Genomic DNA, 17,169 nt, shown 5'->3' on the forward strand with positions numbered 1-17,169 from the left:
GAATCTTCTGCAATTTTCCAATTCTCTGAGTGCAATGACAGAATCTAGATGGTATAAACTCATACATGGATAAGATATTTGCTAGATACATGGTTGTACATAAAGTCTACTGCTGACCAAAATACCATGATGCCAAATGATTGATGTTATGAAGTAAAATCAATCAGAGTAAACCTCATAATAAAATAAATGGTGGAACTACAGAAAACACCAACAACAAAATTCTTAAAACATGCTAGGATATTCGGAAAAGACTGTGATAATAAAATGCTATTTTATCCCTTCACTCATAAAACATAACAACATATTTTCACACATTAAATGCTGAATATAAGTTATTAATAAATAATACTGAAATATATAAGAAAGTACAAAGCTCAAAAGTTTACATACAAAAGATAGGGTTCATATGGTGGTGCACACCTGAAATATCTACTATTCTGGAGTCTAAGGCATGAAGTTCAAAATTTAAGGCCAAATGAAGATATTGAGCCAACCCCATCTGGAAATAAAGTTTAAAACACAGCTGACAATATGATCAGCATTAAGACACTTTGGTTGAATCCCTAATATCACAATAGAAAAAAATATTTTTTTTGTTTTCAAAATTACACAATATAATAGACTTAAACTTATGAATTACAAAATATTAATACAAAAAAAATCTATTCATTAAATGATTACATTAAAAGCTGCAAAACTGACAAGTTAAAAAACCCTAATTTCCTCACATACAATCAAAGACATATAAGAAGAAAAAATACAACAGAATGCAAAAGAAAACCAGAAAATTCTTGAAGAGTCACTTTAAAAAGGATATATCTAAGTGTTCAATAATCACAAAAACTCAAAATCTTTAGAAGTTAAGTAACATTGAATAAAATCACATCATATAGATGAATTAAATAGTACTGATGAATATGTGGAATAAATGCATTCACAAAAAAGGAAAATAATAATTTAAGCTTTTATTATCCATTTGTAGAAACTGTTTTGTAATCATATGTATATGATACACCCATACAGGAAACAGAGAGTAAAATTACAGCAAATGTACATGAGAATACAGCCACATTCTTCCAGAGTTGAAACCAAGGGGCATGGCTAAAGAGGAAGAAGTAATTATTAAATTTTGTAAAATGTAAATTCTAGGAGCTAGAATTTTTGTTGATGTATTATATCCAGTTTGACAAATACTATAAAATACCATGTATGTTTTATGCTGATGTCACATGAATGTTGCATTTCATAGGCAAGTATGTTTACAAAAGGAATATGCAGTATTTGAGAAAATAAAAATACAGAAAAGAACATAAAAGACTCAAATATTCAACATATTTAAAAAGGATAAAACTATTATAAAAATGATCATTTTTCCCAAGGTACCCTTTAATAATAACTGGTCATAATTTTACCATTCTTTACTTTTTGTTAAAGAAGAAATCAAAGCAAAAACTTCTAAAATTTTCCTGGAAAGATGCATGTATATAAAATTAGACAAGTACTCTCTCATACATAAGAGCAAATGTACTAGTGATCATTACCTGACACTAATGCATGTTATAATACTACAACAATGTAGTAATTTTAAGATAAAGAAATCACAATAGAGAAACTCCATAGGACAGTTCATATGTATGCAAATATCTTTTTATTGTTAACAATTATACGTATATAAATCAAAACATATCAATAAAATATTTAATGTGAATGAATGCTACAATCCAACCTCAAGGTAGATGTTAGAATAAAAGGCATAGATTACAAAAGCGACTTGTGTGCAGAATGTGTGTGACACTGGAATTATACACAAGCATCAACCAAAGAGCAGATATAAAGAAAGATAATTTTAAAAAATAAAATAAAAATGAATAAAAGCAGAATATAAGCCTCCCTCTATTTATGGATACACCAAATAAACATATACTCCTGTTTTGAGTCCTTCTAAAAACTGTAAATGAAATAGAGGCACACAAATTGGAAAACTGAAAAAAAAATCGTCCAAGAGATAAGTAGAATGCACTTGAAGATTTTGCTGATTTGAGCAATATGCAAAATTACTGGAACAAAATGTCCAAATCCAGTGTTAATATAAATAAAGGAAGATTGATTTGGGTTTGAAATATATTATTTAACTCTAAATTGCCTGTAGTTTAAATGCTAATTTATCTGTACACACAGAGGAAGGAATAAGATATAAATCAGTATTTACTCCAGGGGGGGGGGAAATAAGTGGTTTTCTATGGCCATGCAAGATCCATGGGCTTTATCCCATTAGACCAGAGTGAAAGAGGTGTTAAATCTTAAGGTAACCCCTTAATCCCTTAGAGGGATTTGCCAACATTCTCTAAAAATGCAAATAGCTGTTGTTGACAGTCGAACTTTTATCTAGACAGTACCAAAAAATTAACAGGGAAATATAGGCCACCACTGAAAGCCAAAGTGGCAGTTTAGCACTTCCTGAGCTCTCTCACCCAGCTCACTTTACTAATAACACCAGACCTAACCAATTCTTTCTGTAAGTAATTTGTCCCGACATTAATTTTTCCATTCAATGGACTACATCTGAAACCTCAAAGCATTGAAAGCACTGGTAACTGTGCAGATGCAAATCTCCCTAGAACAAAAAGGAGTGTTTTCACATTGGTGTGCAAACACTATAATGGGCTAAAATCTCGAATATTAGTGAAGAAAAATTGTTACAATCACAGATCCCTCTTTATTTCTAAAATAGATGCACATCAATATTTTTCCAGTGAGCATAAGGCACACTGGAATCTAAAAAGCTTGCATCAGAATTTTGGAGGACCATCCAACTATAAGATTTTCTGCATGAACACAGCTGTTAGAATGGCTACTCTCAAAAAGTGGAATGGTAAGTAGTACTCCAATTATATGAATATGGAAGAAAGAAACACTGTGCTAGACTATAAAATTAGTGAAGACATTTTAAAAAAATGGAAGTTGAGAGTTCTCTTAGTTATTTCTTTGAGAAACTAAGCTCTCTACATTTATACTGCTCTTGAACAAGAAAAGAACCAAGTACTGATCTGGACTTATGAGAGTCATTAGATGTGCCAGCTGTTGAATCCTCATATTACATAGTTCTGAAACACAGTTCCAGGAAAATACCAGAGTAGGGAATGAGAATGCTCTCATATACATTCCACAAAAGAAAATATGAGCATAAAGACACTCTGACAGGTTGTCTGCCTTTGGAGACACAAAGGAAGAATAGAAACACATGATTTTTCCAAGCTAAAGTGATTCTTCTTTACTTTTCAATCATATAAAATGCTCATAAACAACAACAACAACAAATTTTGCTTTTGATCTTTTTCTATGGTAGTGGGGATTTGAAACAGCAGCATGTTAATTCTGGGCTACATACCCAGCCATGTTTTAAAATTTTGAGACAGGTTTTTCTAATTGTCTAATTAGTCTACATAAATTCCTGATTTACCCTGAAATTGCACTCTTACTGACTTAGCCACTTGAGTCTCTGGAATTAATATGCATGTATCATTGCACCCAGAGAGAAAAAAATACTTTAAAGTCTCATCCGGTTTTTGGTATAACAATTGAAAATACCATGTTCATTTGAAATACAATATGGGTAAAGTAACTGATAATACTGAAAAAATGTAACTAATAATACTGGAAAAGGGGGAAGTTGTCATTGAACAGGAAGCTAAAATTTTTTATATAAATACAACTCACAATACTGGAACATAAATTTAAAATCACACTCAGCAACTGTTTGAAGATAAAAAAATTAAAAAGTACCAGGTATGTAGCTAAGCGGTACAGTGCCTCTGGCTCAATCCAGAATACCACAGTCTCCAAAAAGAAGGAGAATGAATTCAGGAGGAAAGAAAAACTGAGATATGTATAGAGTATCTCACCCCCCTCCTGGAGGAAAAAAATACATGGAGTTGTGATTGTGATGATCTTCTCACTCCAGAATCCACAACACAATCTGAGAAGATTCACAAATATTGCCACAAATGTTCTCACATAGAATTTAAGGTAGGGGCTGAAGATATTCTATAGGATACTATAGGACTTCCAGTGTCTACTGTTAATATATGGTCCAGTTGACTGGCTCATCAAAATTAAGGGCTGACCTTTCTCAGAAAAAGATACAGGACTGCAGAAACCAAAAATTACACCAGGGATTCTAGCCAACAATTGCCAGTTCCCACCATAGTCAGTGCAGCCAGTTTCAACCAGACTCACCATCCAGTCTCAGGATTTCACTGCACACTCATCATTTACTGTATTTTTGGAACCATGTGTCCTCTCTATAAATTACAAAGTACCTATACAGGAGAAAAAAATCAGGTTCACTGAACATAAGTGAGGAAGCCTAGAAATGGATACCCACTCTGGCAGACTTCACACTAGATGGTCAAAACTTCTCTTTACTGAATATGAGTAGATTGGACAATGCTTATATAAGGGGTCCTGATTAGACACAACTTATGTCTTCATATGCTCAATCTGAGCCTAGAGATTTTTTTGAGAGTCAGGAGATAACTTCAAATCTAGAAACAAACGATGTCACAATTGTAGGGTCTTTTCTGTACATTTATTTGTTTATTTATTCATTCGTTTATTTTTCTTTTGAGGCTCTGGGAATTGAAATACAGATCCTCAGGCTGCAGCAAATTTAAGGCAAGATATCCTTGGAGAAGTAAAATAAAGCCAACCCAGAAAAGCATTTGCATTTAAACTTGCATATGAGGCCTTTTGAATTTGTAGATTATATATGTAAATATATTATTTATTGATGGAAATAATACAGTGACAATCCTGTAAAATTTCAGTTAACTTCTCTGGTATGGAAATAGATTAAACATTAAAATTGTATGAGGTGGAAAGATAATTATTTTTTTAGAATTCATATAAAAATAGTAAAAATTGAATTTTATAGTATAACCCATAATTTCCACTATGTGAAAATTACCATTATGTATTTAAAATATTACTAATAAATTATATGTATTTTTGGAACAGCACCCTCAAAACCATGTCAAGACTCAAGAAAATCTCAGTTCACAGAACCATATTTGAGAGTTGTGCTTGTCCTGAGTTCAGGAAGATGAAGGATTGATCACTTCTTTTTATGCTACAGGTGAAAGATACATTTATTTTTTAACCAATATTTCTCCTGAGATATAAAAAAAAAAAAAAAAAAAAAAAAAAAAAAAACTAGAGAGAAACTGCCTGAGTGAGGGCAAGAAGATTTAACCAGAAAGTGTATGGTGTGTGTGTGTGTGTGTGTGTGTGTGTGTGTGTGTGTGTGTGTGTATGTTTTTCCCCAGATCCAAAGATTTGAGTCTATTATTTAAATTGATTAATGGTATATTCCTTATTTGATGCCATGGCCTTCGACCCAATGGCCTGTCTATAACATTTTCTTTTTCTTCCTAGGATGAAACCCTCTTAAGAAAGTGGGCTTGAAATGAAGATGAATTGTGTGGCTATCATGATGTCATACACCTGTAATCCCAGGTAGGGGATTTGAAATTTTGCTTCTTTAAGAATATTACTAAAGCACAAGAAATAGAAACAAGAGTCACTAGATGGGATGAATTCAAACTGAAAATATTCTTCTCAGCAAAAGAAACAATCAGTGAGGTGAAAAGTGATAACAGAGAATAGGAGCAAATTTTTACCACATGCACATCAAATAGAAACCTAATTTCCAGGATATATAAAGAATTTAAAAAAACTTAATACCAAAAAACAAATTTCCCAATCATTAAATGAAATGGGCTAAGAAACTGAAGAGACACACTTCTTAGAATATAAACAATCAATCGATAAAAAAAAAATGTTCAACATCTCTAGCAATTAAAGAATTGCAAATCAAAACTACTCCAATAAGAATGGCAATTATTAAAAATACAAGCAAAAATATATGTTGGTGAGGATGTGAGGAAAAAGGCCCAATGTTACACTGTTGGTAGGACTCTAAATTGGTGACACCAATCTGGAGAAGAATAAGGAGATTCCTTAGAAAACTTGGAAAGAAACCAAAATTTACCCAGCAATCCCACTCCTCAGTTTAGACCAACAAGAGCTAAAAACAGCATAATACAGAGGCATATCCACATCAATGCTCATAGCAAAACAATTAACAATAGGTAAACTATAGAACCAATCTATATGCTCTTCAATAGATGAATGGATAAAGAAAATATGGTCTATTTTCACAGTGGAATATTACTGAGCATTAAAAGAGAATAAAATTATGGAATTGGGAAGTAAATGGATGGAGTTGGAGAATATCATGTTAAGGCAAGTTATCCAATCCTCCTAATCCAAAGACCTAAGGTTTTCTCTGCTAAGTGGATGGTGACCCACAACGAGGGAAGTGGGAGGTAGCATGGAAGAAATGAAGAAACATTGAATAAGACAAAGGGGAGGGAGGTGATGGGAGATGATAAAGAGGTAGGTTAGATGGTGGAATGAGATGAAAATCTTGTTGTACAGAAAATAGTGTTACATGGGTTTTGTAACTATACTTTCTGTACAACAAGAGAAATAAAATTTTGTGCTCCATTTGTGTGCTCTGAAGTGAAATGCATTCTGCTCTATTATCAAGTTAGAACAATTTAACAAATTAATTAATTTTTAAAAATTCAGGAAAGAGACTTGCCTTTTCCTAGATATATATATATATATATATATATATATATATATATATATATATATATATATATATATATTTTCTGTATATAACATGCACATATTTAATGTATATAATTTATGAACAAATTTTTTCATATTTCTATCGAGTTTTTTAAAGAAATGACAACAGAAGAATTACAAATCTTATTTCATGTATAGAACACAATTTTTCATATCTCTGGTTGTATATAAAGTATGGTGATACAAATTTGTGTCTTTGTACATGTACTTTTGATGATGGTCTCTATCACATTCTACTATTCGTGCTAATCCCCTGCCCCTTTCTATTCCTCCTACCCCTCTTCTTTATTGAGAATCCATCTATTTCTCTCATGATCACCCTCCCTACCCAATTATGAGTCAGGCTCCTTATATTTGGTATTTTTTTTTGAATTGGCTAGCATCACTTAGCATTATCTTCTCCAATGCTATCCATTTACCTGCAAATGCCAGATATGATTATATACCTAGAAGACTCAAAAAGCTCCACCAGAAAACTTCTAGAACTAGTAAATAAATTTAGCAAAGTAGCAGGATATAAAATCAACACCCATAAATCAAAGGCATTTTGTATATCAGTGAAAAATCTTCTGGTAAAGAAATGAAGATACCTACCCCATTTACAATAACTTCAAAAAAATAAGATACTTGGGAAGTAACTTAATGAAAAAGGTGAAAGATATACACAAGAAAAACTACAGAACCCTAAGGAAAAAAAATCAAAAAAGAACTTATAAAATGGAAATATCTACCTTGATCATGAATAGGCAGAATTAATATTATCAAAATGACAATGCTACCAAGGCACTATACAGATTTACTGCAATTCTGATCAAAATCCTAATGGCATTCCTCATAGAAATAGAAATAGCAACCATGAAATGTATCTGGAAAAATAAGAGACCAAGAATAGCAAAAGTAATCCTTAGCAGAAAGAGTGAAGCAGGTGCCATCACTATACCAGACCTTAAACCATACTACAGAGCAATGGTACCAAAAACAGCATTGCATTTGCAAAAAAAACAGACTGCAGATGAATGGTACAGAATAGAGGTCACAGAGACTAACCCACAAAATTATAATTATTATATATTAAACAAAGGTGTCAAAACATGCACTGGAGAAAAGATAGCCTCTTCAACAAAACACTATCTCTCACCAAGCACAAAACTCAACTCTAAGTGTATCAAGAACCTAGGAATTAAACCAGATACTCTGTGTCCAGTGGAATAAAATACAGGCTCTAATCTTCATCAGGTGGGATTAGGCACCAATTTCTTTAATAAGACACTGATAGCACCAGAATTAAAACAAATAATCAATAAATGGGGTTGAATCAAACTAAAAAGTTTATTCTCAGCAAAAGAAACAATCTGTGAGGTGAAGACAGAGCCTACATTTTAGGAGGAATATTTTACCCCTCACATATCAGATAGAGCACTAATCTCTAGGGTATATAAAGAACTCAAAAAACTAAGCAAATAATGATAATAATGATGATGATGATGATGATGATGATGATGATGATGATGATGATAATAATAACCCAATCAAGAAATGGGCCAAGGATCTGAACATAGAGTTCATAGAAGAGAATATACAATCAATCAACATATTTTTTTATATACCTGATTGGTTATGGTCCTCCCTTTTCAGGACCAAGAACAGTTCTGGGTCAGTTTCTAAGGAAGGGAAACACGAGCAAGAATTATTCTCAACTCTCCTTTATAAATTATCAAATACAATTATTTATGTCATTTTCTAGGTTTGGAGCAGAGAACATTTTTATTAGAAACACAGTGTAAAAGAAAGAAAAAAAACATAATTATTTGTACCACATTGAACCAAAGAGAAAGGAAACCTGGAATTCAGAAAAGAAAGATTCAAACTTTTATACCTGGGAATGTGGATAACATGGATGCCTAAAGTGAAAAAGTTATTACAAGCTTTTGAAAGGAAATTCATGTGAGTGGCAGATAATGGTAAACCAAATAGAATCTGCACAGTGTATTCCAGGGGACTTGTCAGCTGTGCACTACAGAACATTCAGGTATTCATAGCCTCCATGAAGAGCATTATTCATTTGTGCTCTCTAAAATTATTCCCCTAGTACAGATGAAAAATCATGGGTATCTGGATACTAAATGGCAATTTAGCAGCCCACAGAAAACTACCCAGAGACAGAACTGTATGAAATTTCTTCAAAGACCATCAGTGTATTGTTAGCTCCTGACACAGGGATGTCAGTCTGGGGAAATATTATTTTCTCTCCATTTTGAAGAGAGTGCATTGAGAATACATTTCAGGGGCAACATAAAAACTTTTTTTTTTCTTTCATATTAAGAAACTCTTCAGAAACAGAGCTCACAAGACAGATTTCTTAGAAGGGTAAATGCCTAGAGATTACAAAAAAAAAAAAAAAAAAAAAAAAAAAAAAAAAAATCAGTGGCCCTGAGTGACTCAGTAAGGAAATAAATCTAAAAGGCTTACTAGAAACTTAAAAGCAAAAAAGTAACTATTTCTAAAAATAAATATGTCCACTAGTTGCTATCTCCACAACATGTCATTAAGTAAAAAACAAATTATGTATGAATATATCTAGGATTGGCTAAATTTTATTCCACATGATTTTATATTAAAACCCAAAATCCAGATAATAGAATTCATGATTCACTGCCAAAATATTACAGAAAAAAATTTTTAAGGAGTGGCTATTTAGTAAGTATGTCATTTAACAATTTTATTACCATATGATTTTAAAGAAATTTATTCATTTTCCTGCAGCCAGAGTGTAGAGAAATTTCTTATTTCTTTTTCCTGTAGTAATTAACAAAGATAATCCCTAGAATCCTATTTAAATAATCTACCCTTACAATCATACAAGAAACCTATAATAAATGATGAGTAAAGAAAAAAAAATAAATTTAAAAAAATAATTAAAACCTTTTTCTTTGTTTTGAAATCAAACTCTAGCTGCATTTTTGGATCCTTTTCTCATCTTGTAAGCCAAAAATATATAAAAGCCAGAAGATTGAACTTCAAATTTATACATGAGATATGTTTATTAACTATAAAAATTCAAAATCTTTATAAGGTTAAGAAATACAAAATAAAAACCCATCATGGGAAAAATTAAGTAATATTGATGAACATTTTAAAAATTAATAATCATTGACTCAAAAGGAGTTTAAATTAGTATCTATTTGTGGAAACTATTTTGCTATTGAATATACATGATACGCCCCATCACAGAGACTTACTGAAATTAGAGCATATGTGATCATGATAACATGTAAGTATGCAATGGTATTCACCCAAACACTTGAAGCCCAGGGGCATGGCTCAATACAATATACATCTTGGAAGAGATAAATAATAATCTGTAGGAAAAATGGTCACTGGGGCCAGTCACATTTCATAATATATCCAGTTTAAAAAAGAGCATAAAACACTATGTATATATTTTACATAGGTGCCTTATGCAAGTGGTATTTCACATGTGTACATTTTTAGAAACAAAATATGTAGAATTTATGAGAAAATAAAAGTCACAAAAAAGCACATAAAAGACTGAAATATACATCCCATGTAAATAATAAAACTCATCATTACAAAGGTGATAATTTTCCCCAAAATTAACCAACAATATATCTCACCAAAACTACTATGTACAAATATGAATATATCACAATGAAGTCTACTTTTATGTGTATTCTATAAAGAAATAATTTTTAAAAACTATAAATAAATATATGATAGAAAAAAGTAGGAGAATAGGGAAAGGGGAACTACTGGATACTTAAGGGGAGCAAATTATATTTCATGTTTTATGGCTATGTCAAAATAAACCTGACTATTAAATACAACAATAATGCAATAATAAAAAATCATCAAGCTTTACTTTACATGAAGTAAGAAACCAAAGCATAATTTTTTAAAATTCTTCTACAAAGTTATATGTAACTTTAGCCAAAAACCTTTTCAATTATAAGAGCAAAAAAAGAACTTATCATGGCCTATTATTCATATATATTGTGAAAATATAATATTACAATAATAAAGAATCACAATATAAATAAGATCCCCATGTGAATACATATGTATGTAAAAACAGTATGTTTTATTGCAATAGCAAATTATAGATAAATTAAACCATAACAAAAATAATCTCAGCAACTTACTAGGGCCTTTCTCAAAATAAATTTAAACCTGTTAGGGCTGTTTACAGGTGAAGATTCCTTGCTTCCCCAATGCTGAAATAAAACACCAGAGAAGTGCGCCAAGGCAAGTTTAGAGTGGAAAGTAGAAGCTTTATTAAAGGACAGTAGAAAAGACTTCTCCCCAGAAGAAAAAGGGGACCAAAGATGTAGAATCCATGAAAGGGATTTTTTTAAACTAAGTTTTTGTTAGCTTTTTTATAGCTAAGGTCTTCCTTCAGCTATCCCACATTCCTGTCACATTGCTGTCCTTTGTTATGTTATCTTGCAGTGTTGGAATGTAGGTGGGAAGACCCAAAGTGTGGAGGACAGGTGGGCTGAAGGAGTATTCTGGGCAGGAAGGGCTTTTGGATTAGCATCTCCATGTTTGCTGTGAGCTGCTTCATTAAAATTTCCTTGGGATGGGCTCAGGGCCTTGGGGACATTTTCAATTCCCCTTATCCTGGACTCCATCCTCAATATGCTGTTCATTCTTGATTTTACTGGATATTAGACCCAATTTACCTAAGTACACTAACAACCTATCTGTAAATCTGGCTCCACAACCAAGGATATGGCTAAGTAGTACAGTATCCCTAAGTTCACCTAACTTTAACAAAATAATAATAATGAAGAAAGTAAAAATAAAAGAATGTCAAAATGAAAATTAGCTAGCTCAAAAGGAATTTAGGTACCCAAAAATGACAGCTCATCTCCTGCAGGAAAATGGACCTTGGAGATTTGATTTTGATAATTATTCCACCTGTCAATCTCCAGCATCTGGTAAGACACTGGGCTGCAGGAACACTCCTGCCACATAGTATTTTAGCAGATTCTGAGGATGCCCTTTGAGCACAAGGAAGGCAGAAAAGAGTCTCTGCCACTGACATGTTCCCCACCTGGTTGGCCAGCAAGACTGAGCACATAGTGGCCAAGTGGAGGAGTAAAGCCTGCAGACTCCAGAGACTGCCCAGAGTCCCAATGTGCTAGCTCCTGTTTTCAACACAGCCAGTCTTGTGGTTCCAATAGTCTTCCTCCCCCAGCCTCTCTTGCTAGGCCAATGCACACTCGCCATTTCCTGGTTCTCAGGAGTGGGGCTACTTGGGATCCTCAGTTCCTGCACAGCAGAACCTGTGACTCTGAAGTATGAGACTACAGATGGCAAAAATGGAGGACTCAGGAGATAAGAAGTGAAAGTCCACCCTCCTCCTCCCTGATGACACACGATTGGACAGTTCCCACAAAATGCTTTTGATTGAAAGGGGCTTCAGATCATGAACATTGAATCTAAGAGAAGTGAGCCCTTTGTTGAGTGACAGGGAATATTATCCAATCCAGGCATGAATAAGGGCTAGAATCTCAGGTCGTTGAGTGCTGTTTTTATTTTTTATTTTATTTTTTTAACTGAGAAATGTACCCCAGAGTCTCAGGCTGCTATTATTTTGAGGCAAGGTTGTTTTCCCATTAGTGGGAACTAACCCAACCAACAGAACATTTTCATTTAAACTTACATATAAAGTCATTTCAGTTTATGGATTATATATGCTTGTATATTATTAAGGAATTAATATAAAATGACAATAATTATCGAATTTTATTTATTTATTTTTGGATCTCTGTTCTTTTTAGGTTACAGATTGAACTTTGAACTGGGAAGAAAACCCCTAAAGTAAAAATGCCCAACAAAAACAACACATAAGGGACTGGGATTGTGGCTCAGCAATAGAGTGCTCACCTCGCATGTGCAAGACCCTGGGTTCAATCCTCAGTACCACATAAAAATAAATAAGTGAAATAAAGGTATTGTGTCCAGCTACATCTAATATATATATATATATATATATATATATATATATATATATATATATATATATATATATATATATAACATAAGGTACAAGGTGAGAAACCATCCTCTACCTCAGAGCAAAGACTGTCCAAGGAAGGGGGCATGACTCTTGTCCTTGGAAAGACACACAGAGCACTCCTAGGCTCATACCCAACCTGCTGAGTTGTTTATCTACAAATAACAGGAGAGTTCTGCTGTGCCTGGTGTCCCAGACTCAGTCAGGCTAGGTGGGGATCCATAGCAACCCCCTAGCAGCCACCAATCAGCATGAGACTGGGAAAATTCCTGGGATTCCAAATGAAACTTCCAGTAGTTTATGGTGATTGATAAAATTTTGGGAAACCATATAGTTCAGCATATAATCCCCTCATGGCCTAAGCCAATCTGTTCAAATGAATCCCCATCTTGTACTAACCAATCATGCTTACCCAACTTGTTCCCACCAGTGAATGTGCTAATCATGTTTTAGAGTTGTTTATGATTTTCCCAAGGTGTGTGATGATTTTCTAAGAGATGCTATGATGTATTGTGGAGTTCCTGCCTTCCCCAAAGTGTTATAAAACTGCTGCAAACCCCAGGCTCAGGGCCTCTAAGCCACCAGTTTCTGTGTGCCTGGAGGACTGAGCTAGCTTGGAATAAACACCTCTTTGGTGCTTACATCGATATTGGTCTCTAGTGGTCTTTTGGTGGTCCCGCATTTGAGCATAAGTCTCTCCTGAAACCCATGGAAAAAGAATTCAGCACTCCAGTTCTCTAGGACTGTAGTTTTATAGCACAAAAATTACAAAATGGGGGTGACTTGAGAACTTACACGAATAACAGGATTTTCACAAGCATAATACAAAGACATGTAGTAGGTTAATGCTCTAAATGGTTTAGCACTTAGGGAGTAAATTTAGATCAAAACATCAGAATTTATGATCCACCACTAAAGTTTCAGAGTGAGTTTTTATTTGGTCAGGGAAAGACAGAATTTGTGAGTCATCACTAAAGTTTCAGGGAGGGTTGTTATCTCATCAGGGAAAACCAGACATGGGTGAGTTCAAAGCACTGGTAGGCATTTCAAGCAAATCACAGTAATTTATAATGAAGCAGAAATTAACTTTTCATGCCTTTATGATGACATGGCTCCCAATCTTAAAAGGAAATTAGGCTGGATTTTTCACTTGCTATAGCCATAGCTTTTAAAGTATATGTTCCATACTTTCACAAGTATGAGAATTAAATTATTAATACTAATTACTACTAATTTTTTAAAAGACTGAATAAAATAAGAAATTAGATATTTGTTATTAAATGCATAAAAATTTTATTAATATATTGATAATATAAACATGGAAAATTTTGACAATGATAAAAAGACATTTAACATAAGGGATTCAATATTATAAGTCCTTCATGTTCAGTGGGTCAGTCCTTTAATTTTTTTTTATTTTTTTAGGTCATTTTGAATTACACTTCTGCAAATGTTTGTTAAGTATACAAATTTAAGATCTTGTATTTTGTAAAGTAGAAAAATGGCAGATTTGAGCTCCTTTCAGGATTTTAAAACTTATAAGCCATTTGGGGCATCTTAGCACTTTTTTTTTTCATATTTGCACACAGTCCAATTCTAGAGAAGAATGAGTTGTAGATATAGTCTACTGTTCTGAGCAAAAGATAAATTGCATTAGGATATTTCTAAAGCTTTTAACTTTTCTAACTTTTCAGAATTTTTGGTGATTTGAAAAAAAAATTTTGTTTTAAGAAATGAATTGTTTGAAATTAATTATTTATCTTTCCTGCATTATTTTTCAGTTTCATTGATTTTTTTAGAAGAACTAACTGAACAGAATTCCAAAAGAGTTCCATGTAAATTTAAAGGTATGTTTCTGATAATCAAGATAGAAAGCAGAAGCAAAACATCATCTAGTTTGGTGGTTCTGCTTCAAACTAAAGAGTTACTTATTTATTTCTGCTATTATTCACTAGGTTCCTGAGGTTGCAGAAATCACCAACCAACACACATAAAAGTCTTGTTAGTTTGATTCTCACAACCAATTCAAGCTAAAATACACTAGTATCACTGTAGTTTCAGACCAAAGGGTGTTTCTAAATAATAAAAATATGTATACATAAATATATAAATAAATATAAAATAAAATATAATATTAGATAGATTTTTTTCCTAAATAATCATTTTTACAATATCCCTTTAGACACAGTTCTGGGAACAAAGTGTCACAAATGAGACATAAATCCTACATTGCTACACAGAGTAATTAAGGCACATACTAAGAGCTTGGTATAAAACTTGGCAGAGTGACATAAACAACTAGAGAACATCATAGAGACTTATACCTAAGTGCTAAGTAGCAAATTCATAGTCTTTAAGTACATGAAGAGACAAGTGATCATAGCAAATTTTATAACTCAGTTGCTGCTAATATACAGAGATATATTTATTAAGAGATGGTTTATGCAGATTTTTGGTTTAAAAAGGGAACGATCAAATAATGGAGGTGATTTAAACATGAGCAATAATATTTTTCTGCATTCAGTACCTTTTTTGCAGATATATGAATTATAATTAATTCCAACCAGAAAAATGCAGAAATAGTGTAAAGATTATTCACTAGGAGTAAAACTACTTAAAAAGAGAACCAAAACTTCCATTCCTGTCCAAATGTTTATTCCTGACAAAAAGACTGCTTCTTTTGAACCATTTCTGTAGATATGATTTTTTTGTAATAAATATTTTGGTGATTTTTTTGCATATTACTTAATATATTTATGCTTCACATTTTCTCTTTTGTCCTATTTTACTACCTATATTCTGAAAGAAAAAAAATTTCTAACTCCTAAACTCACTTGATATTTGAGATATCTTTTAATTAATTTTTAAGCTTATATCATTTCTATAATGAATACTGTGCTTTCAGTAAAGAATGACTATTTTTATGTACCTGGCTCATTTACAGGAGTTTTGTTGTGTTCTTTGGTTTTATTTACAGTGACATTTAAAAAACGGTTAATGTTAAACCAAAAAACAAAAGACCACCTACTCAAATTTTAAATCAAATTAAATCAAGATTGTATTATGTACACAAAAGCTGGCCAGGACTGTCTCTTACAAGATTCCATGCTAGTGGGCTGGGGATATGGCTCAAGCGGTAGCGCGCTCGCCTGGCATGCGTGTGGCCCGGGTTCGATCCTCAGCCCCACATACCAACAAAGATGTTGTGTCTGCCGAAAACTAAAAAATAAATAAATATTAAAAAAAAAAAAAAAAGATTCCATGCTAGAGATCATCCACCTGATCATCAGGAAAACGTTTTTACAGCACAAAAAGTTACAAAGGAGGTGGGTGTCTAAGGTACTTACAGCTAACAAGATTTTGACAATCATAATACAAAGGCAAATAGCAGGTTATGGATCTACGTGGCTAACATTTCATGGTGGAAAATAAATTCAGCTCCAGACATTAGAATTTATAAGTTGCCACTGAGATATAGAGAGAATTGTTATTTGGTCAGCAGGAGCCAGAATTTATGAGGCACCAGTAAGGTTTTAGAGAGGGTTGTTATCTGGTAAGGGATAGCCAGGCATAGGTGAATTCAAAACACAGGTAGAAATTACAAGCAAGTTTAAAACATCAAAATATTTTCAGGCCAAAGAGAAATTTTAGTTTCCTTACACAAAACAGAAATATACTTTTTACCTCTAAAAGCTCTAAGAGAAGATTTTATTTATTTTTGTATTTTCTCATATCTAATGGCTTCTGGCATTCCTTTGTTTGTGACTATAAGTGCTTCTCTTCTGTGTTTATGGGGCTTCCAAAACAAAAAAAAAAAAAAATATATATATATATATATATATATATTATATATATATATATAGATAAGCCCTTCTCATAGGGAAGGTTTTTCAATCATAGCAAGTAACTACCCTTTAACCCACAGGGTCTGACAACCATATTATAGGATATGAAAGACGCTCCAATATGCTTGTTCTTCCAACCATTGTTTGCAATGATTGACAAAAGTCAATTCATTGCACAGATTGAATGAGGTGAGTCTCTGCTCTGCAGTCCAGAACAGGATGTAAAAGAGCCCCCAAAGTGAGTTTAAGACAGGGCTTTACATGACATAGCTGACAAAATCCTAAAAACAAAAGAAAACATAAATTCAGAGAGAACCATACCCACATAATCTCATTTGACAGAATCAAACTCATAAGAGGAACAGAGGACAGAGGTAAATCTAAAGGGATTTAACTATATTTTCTTTTTCTAAATTGCTATTAATGTCTCCCAGGATTATAGAGTTCTGGATCTCCTCAGTTACTACTTTATCATTACTTTCAACCTACAATGCATGAGGCACACTGAATTTACCCTCATACTCATGTACTTATCACTTATTTTTTTCTATAGAAAAGCATATA

Source organism: Marmota flaviventris, chromosome 9 (genome assembly GCF_047511675.1).
Source record: "Marmota flaviventris isolate mMarFla1 chromosome 9, mMarFla1.hap1, whole genome shotgun sequence".
NCBI lineage: Eukaryota > Metazoa > Chordata > Mammalia > Rodentia > Sciuridae > Marmota > Marmota flaviventris.